Source organism: Cynara cardunculus (assembly GCF_001531365.2).
Source record: "Cynara cardunculus var. scolymus isolate 2C chromosome LG 12, CcrdV1, whole genome shotgun sequence".
NCBI lineage: Eukaryota > Viridiplantae > Streptophyta > Magnoliopsida > Asterales > Asteraceae > Cynara > Cynara cardunculus.
Genome location: NC_037539.1, coordinates 25,834,088 through 25,844,047, shown reverse-complemented (window position 1 = coordinate 25,844,047; position 9,960 = coordinate 25,834,088).

Below are 9,960 nucleotides of genomic sequence, written 5' to 3'. Positions count from 1 at the left end.
GGGAAATCATATCAGAGATATACATCCTCCTGATATGAATTTAGTTATTCAAAAAGATAACGAAGAAGTTTTAGCTTCTCCTTTTCGAAAACCCCTTAAAGAAAGTATTACTTCTAATTTAGAAGCCGTACAAGTTGTTATTGAACAGAACAATTATACAAATTTGTCTCTCCAATCTATTGGAGCACAATTAAATAGAATTGAACAAAAGGAATCAATGATTCCTTCGAGTTTATCAACTCAAGATATTCCTCCTTTCAAAACTCATTTTCTTGATAAAAAAATAAATTTATCAAAACCAACCTTCTCAACTTCTGAAATTGTTAAACAAATTCATGAAAAAATCAAATCTTTGAAAGTTGAAAGAGGTTTAACTCCTTTATCAAAAAATGATGTTTTAGAAGATGAGGAACCCTTAACTGATGAGTTAATAACTCAACTCGAAAGTTTATCAATTAATGATACAAACATACCTTTTGACATAAATCGTATTTCCTATGATAGAAAGGTAAATTTTAAAACTAAAAAGCCCTATTATCATAGGCCATCTCCTGTTGATCTTTTGCATGAGGAAGATCTCCCTTCAAGTCAACAGTTTGATGGACAATCCGTTTATAAATGGAATTTAGATGGATTTAGTGAATACGAAATCCATAAACTAGTACATCATATGCTAATGGCAGCAACAGCTTTTGCAGCTAATGATAATAAAGATTCATTGATAACAGAAATGTTAGTAAATGGATTTTCTGGACAGCTAAAAGGCTGGTGGGATAACTATTTATCTGTAGAAGCAAAGCATGCTATCATGTCTGCAGTTAAAATTGGTCCTAACCAATCTGAACCTGTTCCAGATACAGTTAATACATTGTTATATACAATTCTTGTCCATTTTAATGGAAAGAATAATCTGTATACAGATAAAATTCAAGAACAATTAATAAATTTACGATGTCCAACTTTATCCCATTTTAAATGGTATAAAGATACTTTTTTCTCAAAAATCTATCAAAGGAATGATGGACATCAGGAATTTTGGAAGGAAAAATTTCTTTCCGGACTTCCATATTTCTTTGCCAAACGAATTAAAAATCGTCTAAAAAATATGAATAACGGGAAAATACCTTGTGATCACTTAACCTATGGAGACTTAGCCTCTTAGGTTGTGAAAGAAGGTATTACTCTTTGCAATAAGTTAAAATTGCAAAAACAATTTCAAAATGAAAAATACTCTGGTAAAAAAGCTCTTGGTGATTTTTGCCAACAGATGAGTTTTGAAAACCCAAGCTTTCAAAAATCTCATAAACCCAAGAAGAAAAAATATTTTAAAGAGTATTTATCAAAAAAGAGAAACAAATCTTTCTCTAAATTTTCTAAAAATAAAAAATTTCCTAATAAGGAAAAAAAATTACCTGTTTGCTGGAAATGCAAAAAACTGGGTCATTATGCTAATAAGTGTACTACCCAGAAGAAGATTAATAATCTTAATATTGATGAAGGTCTAAAAAGATCGTTATTAAAAGCAGTAATATCTGATTCTGATTCTGATAATGAAGAAATATTTGTATCTGTCATTAATGAGGAAAATTTTAATGACTCTTCTGAAAGTGAAATTTCTTCCTCAGATGATGAAGAACAAATTATATCTTCATGTAATGGTCAATGTAACCAATACTCTGCCTTGTGTAAAATAAATGGTTTATGTGTTCTAACAAAGCAAGAGAATTTTATTTTTGACATCATTGATAAAATCAGTGATAAAGAAGAAAAGGAAAACGTTCTTCAGGATTATTTGAAACAACTCAGAAATAATATTTCTGAAAGTACCCYTGAAAAACATCTTCCACATTATGATTTAAAAGAAATCATAAACATGGTTAAAAATCCAGCTTCAATAACTCAAGAAGTTACTATTTCAGATTTAAATTCTGAAGTAAATTTGTTAAAAACTGAAATTTCAGATCTCAAATTTAGAATGTTAATTTTAGAACAAAATCATRTTCTAYAAAAMWTTGATATTCCTCCTAATAGGAAACTTGAAGAGGGAGAACCTTCTTTTTCTAAAGATGATTTTCCTCCTTTATCATCCAGTGTTAATATAAACCTTCTTGACAGAGTTATTACTCACAAATGGTATATCAAGATTACTTTAATTGTCAATAAAGAGTTTATTCTTGATACTACTGCTATGGTTGATTCTGGTGCAGATTTAAATTGCATCAATGAAGGACTTGTTCCTTCAGAATATTTTTCAAAAACCAAGGAAGCTTTGCATACGGCAGATAATACCCATTTAAAAGTCAAATTTAAATTATCTGATTCAATTATCTGCAATAAAGGAATTTGTTTTCAAATGCCTTTTATTATGATTAAAAATATTTCGTATGAAATTATACTGGGATATCCATTTTTACATATGCTTTATCCTATTCAAAGAATAGATGAAAAAGGAATTCTCAGTAATATTTCTGGAAATGAAGTGTTTTTTGAGTTTATTACAACTCCACAATATCATGAAATTKATRTTGTCAAAAATCATTTAAAATCTAAAGAATTATTTCTTAATTCTTTAGTCAATGATATTCAATTTCAAAAAATTGAAGAAGCTTTACTTAACCCAAAGCTTTAAGAAAAAATTCTTCTCTTGCAAAAGGAAATTGAAACCGATATATGTGCTGATGTTCCAAATGCTTTTTGGGAGCGGAAGAAACATATTGTTTCATTACCTTATGAGCCTGATTTTAAAGAATCCCATATTCATACTAAGGCTAGGCCTATTGCAATGAGTCCAGAATATCTGGAATTATGCAAGAAAGAAATTCAAGATCTTCTTWATAAGAAGTTAATCCGTCCGTCTTTCAGCCCTTGGAGTTGTCCAGCTTTTTATGTCAATAATCAAGCTGAACAAGAACGAAGTGTTCCAAGACTAGTGATTAATTACAAACCTTTAAATAAGGTACTTCAATGGATAAGATATCCAATTCCTAATAAAAAGGATCTCTTAAACCGATTATATTCGGCTAATATTATGTCAAAATTTGACATGAAATCTGGATATTGGCAAATTCAAATTGCTAAACCAGATAAATATAAAACAACATTCACAGTTCAATTTGGTCATTATGAGTGGAATGTAATGTCGTTTGGGCTTAAAAATGCCCCCTCTGAATATCAGAGGATCATGAATGATATTTTTAATCCATATACAGAATTTATAATTGTGTATATTGATGATGTTTTGGTTTTTAGTCAAAATATTGAGCAACATTTTAAACATTTAAGAATTTTTATAAATGTTGTTAAGAAAGCAGGATTAGTAGTTTATGCTAAAAAAGTTAAACTTTTTCAATCAACAATTAGATTTCTTGGTCATAATATCAAAAATGGATCTATTATTCCAATCGATAGAGCCATTATTTTTGGTGAAAAATTTTCTGATGAAATTAAAGATAAAAATCAATTACAACGTTTTCTCGAATGTCTGAATTATATTTCAGAATTCTGTGAAAAATTAGCTTATATAGCTAAGCCTTTATTTAATAGACTAAGGAAAAATCCACCTGCTTGGACTAAAGAGCATACTCTAGCAATTCAGCAGATTAAGAATTTAATCAAGGAAATTCCTTGCCTAGCCCTATCTAATCCAAATGCATTCAAAATTGTTGAAACTGATGCATCTGATATTGGATATGGTGGTATACTTAAACAACGCTTAAAAGGCAAAGAACAATTAGTTCGATTCACCTCCGGCTTATGGAGAGGTCCTAGAGTAAATTACTCCACAGTTAAAAAAGAAATTCTTAGTATAGTACTAACAGTACAAAAATTTGAATCTGATCTAATAAATCAGAAATTCCTTATTAGGCTAGATTGTAAATTTGCCAAGGAAATTTTATTCAAAGATGTTAAAAACATTGCCTCTAAGCAAATATTTGCTCGTTGGCAAGCTATTATGTCTATATTTGACTTTGATATTGAGTATATTAAAGAGGAATCTAATCATCTACCTGATTTCTTACTCGTGAATTTTTACAGGGAAAACATGTCTAAAAAGACAGATAAAGGAAAGGAAGTCATAAAGACGACGCCTAAGACCGTCAAGAAAGATGTCAAGAAAGACGTCACCACATCGTTTAAAACGATAACAATGACTGATGCTAATCAAGCCAAGAGACAGAAGATCAAAGACACTCCTAAAGAGGAAAAACTTAGAGATGATGCCTACAAGCTCGCCTTGGCGGCCAGTCATCATGGAGAATATATTTTTCCATATATTCCGATTTCAACAAAATGGGTAATACCCATTGAAAACAAATATATGCATCTTCAACCTAATGAGGTTGTAGCATTTTATTTTAAAAACAATGCTGAGTCTTTTGTTTACCTAAAAGACTATCAGTATTTTCAAAATATTCTTGTCGCCACCAGTTCTGTGGAATTCGACTCTACTGAACGCTCTGGCGGTGAAGTTGCTTATAGCAAAACTATCATTCATAGGGTAATTCGACCCGATCAATGGACTGGTGATTTATTTAAGCATTATGAAATCACTCGACAATTAAGGCATAAAAATATCACTTTAAAGTTCAATTATTTTGATTATATCAATGCCTGGGAACATGCTTTCTATTATGAGAACAGGCAAAGAAAATTTTCTTGGTGGATTCAGTTTTCTGATTCTTTTAGCAAACCTGAATTACCAAATTGGTTTATAACCTGGTATACTCAATGGGGATTACATCTTATTTGTCTTCCAGACAAAGTTAGAAAAATTTATGAAGATTTTGTAAAGATTAATACATCTTTTGAAATCATTTTATGTGGTTTACAATACTTTATCAAGTACCTTGGATTATTCGTTGGGAACCCATTATTTCCTTACGTAATTTATCTAAACTTGGTGAAGAAGTTAAACCCATCCCTTATTTGGGAATAACAATTTTGATAAAATGGTGGATTAAATTCAATTTATTTGAAAACTCTGTGTTTTCAATCAGAGGGTTAATTGATCTTGAACCCCCGAAGCCACCAAAATCTGATGTTCAGGACATCTTCAAAGAAATCACTTCTAAGATCTCGAAAGAAGATTTAGCTCAGATTATGGCTTTATTGAAGCAAAATGAAGCAGGCCCTGCACATGCAGATTCAGCAACCTCTCATATGTCTGAAGATGGAGCAGGCGATGATCTAATGCAAGACTCACAAGATCCGTTTGATATCTAGTCACTATGGATCCTTATGCAGCTCGATTCCGTAGAGAGCTAAAAGCCATTCAAGATCCTCTTTCAAGACTAGACGCCGATATTGAGTATATTAATCAAATGACGGAGCAGCAAATTGTAGAACATCGAAACTACAATTGGAGAGACGATATCCAGTTTCTACGCTGGTTGATGTTTATCCGAGCTCAGTTAAAATTTCAACATAGGAAGATGTTTTCTCGCGTCTTCTAGATAGCCAGACGTCATGGATGACGTTTTTGCATCTCGATTATTATCGACAGACAGTGGTGGGTCCCAGGTCTATTATTCAGTTTGATTATTGATAATGGAGGGTCCCATTATTTTTTGCTGGCTTATTTATAGCCGTTCTTTTAGTTAGTGGGTAGATAGTGGTAGGTCCCACTACTACTTTTTCTTTGTATTTATAGATGCTTAGTTTTCATTTCTGAACACGCTCAATCTGAGTCTGAACACGCTCAATCTGAGTCTGTAATCTATCTTCTACAAGAGAGAAGTAGAAGATAGATTGCAAGAGAGAAGTAGAAGATAGATTACAGACTCAGATTGAGCGTGTTCAGAAATGAAAACTAAGCATCTATAAATACAAAGAAAAAGTAGTAGTGGGACCTACCATTATCTACCCACTAACTAAAAGAACGGCTATAAATAAGCCAGCAAAAAGTAATGGGACCCTCCATTATCAATAATCGAACTGAATAATAGACCTGGGACCCGCCACTGTCTGTCGATAATAATCGAGATGCAAAAACGTCATCCATGACATCTGGCTATCTAGAAGACGCGAGAAAACATCTTCCTGTGTTGAAATTTTAACTGAGCTCGGATAAACATCAACCAGCGTAGGAACTGGATATCGTCTCTCCAATTGTAGTTTCGATGTTCTACAATTTGCTGCTCCGTCATTTGATTAATATACTCAATATCGGCATCTAGTCTTGAAAGAGCATCTTGAATGACTTTTAGCTCTCTACGGAATCGAGCTGCCTAAGGATCCATAGCGATTAGATATCAAACGGATCTTGTGAGTCTTGCATTAGATCATCGCCTGCTCCATCTTCAGACATATGAGAGGATGCTGAATCTGCATGTGCAGGGCCTGCTTCATTTTGCTTCAATAAAGCCATAATCTGAGCTAAATCTTCTTTCGAAATCTTAGAAGTGATTTCTTTGAAGATGTCCTGAACATCAGACTTTGGTGGCTTCGGGGGTTCAAGATCAATTAACCCTCTGTTGAAAACACAGAGTTTTCAAAGAAATTGAATTTAATCCACCATTTTATCAAAATTGTTCTTCCCAAATAAGGGATGGGTTTAACTTCTTCACAAAGTTTAGATAAATTATGTAAGGAAATAATGGGTTCCCAACGAATAATCCAAGGTACTTGATAAAGTATTATAAACCACATAAAATGATTTGATAAAGATGTATTAATCTTTACAAAATCTTCATAAATTTTTCTAACTTTGTCTGGAAGACAAATAGGATATAATCCCCATTGATGTTCGTCGCTGATACCTGGTTTTCTAGTAGTGAAAAGAGAATGTAAAATTAGTCTTCTTGTAATAAATCTTAATTTTTTTAAAAGAACATATTAAAGTTTGTTGAGGTTATATCATGGATTTTAATACATACATTTAACATTCAATCATCGAACCCTTGTTACCATCAAAACTCTATAACTATCGTCAAGAACAAACCGTCGATTCCATTGAAAATTTTTAAGAAAAATATATAAGACAAAGTAAAAAAAAAAATAAACTTTAAAATCCCAATAAAAGTCACKAATAATACCTAAATTAGTATTCTCATAATAAACCTGAACAATGATCTCGTTGAATAATAAGAGTTTATAAAATGAAAGAATAAATCAAGTGATTAAGAGAGAAAATAAAAAATGTATCTGGAAAAAGATTTTGCTAAAGAATTAGAGTTTGTAAAATGAATAATACATCAAGTGATAGAGAGGAAGAATAATACCAAAATTAGTATTTTGATAGTAAACCTGAAAAACGATCTTGTTGAATAATGACAGTTTATAAAATGAAAGAAGAAATCAAGTGACGATGGAGAGCGAAAAAAGTTTACCTGAAAAAAGTTTTTGTTGAAGAATAATGGTTTGTAAAATGAAAAATACATCAAATAATAGTGAGGAAGAAAAAGAGATTTATTAATAGGCAAATCATGGAGGAGCACATGGAAGGGCATGGAGGTTTCACCTCCAAGAATGAAGATGAAAAGGTTGGAGTCTAGGTATTTTTGAAATCACCAAAACAATCTTATCATAATGAATTTCATGTTTTACAAGAACAATGGATTATAGATCAGGCTAATGAGCCTAAAAAGCAAGAAAATAAGAAATTGGAAGAAATTATTGAACACCCTGATGGTGATGTTGAAATAAGATTTTCAMAAGATAGAATTGTCCGTCTAAAAGATAATTCTACAAAACCTTTTACATCATCACGATTTTCTACATCTTCAATTCCTTCCAGTTCTTATGAGAAAGCTTCTGTAATAGGTACAAATTTCACTCCTGATGAAGTTTGTCATCCTATTTACAAGGTTGAAATACCTAGATCTAATAGATCTGATAAAGATTCTCAATCTCCGACTGCTTCTGATATGGGCTATTCAGAAGATGAAAAGGTTGGAGTCTAGGTATTTTTGAAATCACCAAAACAATCTTATCATAATGAATTTCATGTTTTAAATATAGGGATAAAAAAGTCTTTTACACATCAAATATTTTAAAAAATCGAAAATATAAGAAAAGAGAAAGATAGGCTTCTAATGTTTAGAGAATGACACCTCATTGTGTTTGGTTTCTCCTTTAATATATATATATATATATATATATATATATATTGATTGATTGATTTGAAGTATCTATTTTTGCTTACTAAATCTCCTTGGTCTTCTCTATGATCTCAACAATTTCCTCCCTAATCTCCATAACTCTCTCTCTCACCTCCAGTCATTCATAACAGACAAAGAGGAAGAACACAAAGCTGAGGAATCTGTCAACGGCGTCGACCATCAGAGTGACCAAACACAGTCGCCGGTAAGACTCAGATTACTTCTCGCTTTTTTATGAACCATCCTCTTAAAGGAAGAGTTTACAGCAACACGAGTTACCATTCCTGTCACCGGTTTCCTCTTCAATAACTTCCATGTTATGCATGTTATCTATATAATCTTATCGATTGCATAAAGCCTGTAGTACTACACTCCTGTCAACCTCCATCCTTATCCTCTTGTCTTGCCAAATCTTTCTATCGATTACTCTATTCTAAGTAACCATAAAGGGTTTGGTTCTTCGTTGAATCCACAGGCATTCCATAAAACTCTTTAAGTTTGAGGCTTCTTCTATACAAATTATCATCTCGTGATCGTAAATAACATTTACCGTTGTTAATGTTATGAATCATCTTTTAATACAAGTTTCCCGTTCTCTCTCAACTGTTTTTACTTCTTTCGAGTTGAATATGCTGTCAAATTTAGTGCGTCTAGTCGATTCCAGATCGCAAAATCATAGCCCGTCGGATAACAAGGCCATTAACGACAAAGACACCACGCTTTCAGTACACTAGACTAACCAACCTTAATGCCTAGCTCCAGTTTCACTATGGTCGTGACAAACTATAAGCACAAGGTAGGTTCGACAAACCTGAATTAGGTTATGATTTGTCGTATCTATTATGAATTTCTTGGATGGTTATAAACTTTTCTTGTATTATAGTTATCAATTTTTTATGAAAGGTTAAGAAATATTATGAATGGTTGTGAATGAGTATGAACTATTTTTTTTTAATTACAATTATGAACATTTTAAATGGTTATGATATTTTATTAATGGTCATGAATTGTTTTTTATTACAGTTATGATTTTTTTATGAGTATCAAATTTTATGAATGGTTATGAAATTTTCATATATTAAAGAATTAAATTTTTTTAAGAAAAATATGAATCATTCCTAAAAATACGGATTCAGTTACACGTGATAACCGAACGAGATATTTAAAGAATTAATAATTTTAAGAAAAATCTGAATTATTCATAAAAATATGAATTTGGTAAAAAGACACAAATACTTTGGTTGTAAGTTTGTAACTTTCGTATGGTTTGCATTTAAAGAAGGCTATATATATATATATATATATATATATATAAAGAGAGAGAGAGAGAGAGAGTGTGTGTAACACCTCATTCCACACATTGCATGTAACATATACTTTATATACAAGAAATACATGTTTAAACATCACATAGGTCCCTTAGTACAAGAATCTATCTTTACAGGATACAAGGTCCAAAAATTCAGAATACAACTCTTGTACTAGTCAAGCTTCATTTACAAAACTATACATATCATCAGCAAATCTTCATGCAGTTAAACACATAGGGAAAATATTACATTTTTTCCTTCCCCTTACCGCCTGCACTTCCTGCAATACATATTTAAAATCACAAAATGAGGGTTAGACCGAAAGGTCTAGTGAGTTACCCTATTTATGATATTGCAGGGTAATAATCACCAAATCTTGTAGGTAAAATAACTCTTCATATATATATATATATATATATATAGGAGTGATCATATAAAAACTGCCCTCATTTGTGTAAACCGTGCAAACCACCTTCATCTGTCGATTTCATTGTTTAATCTTATGAAATTTTTTTATGAAATTGTTTAATCTTGTGAAATTGTTTCATATA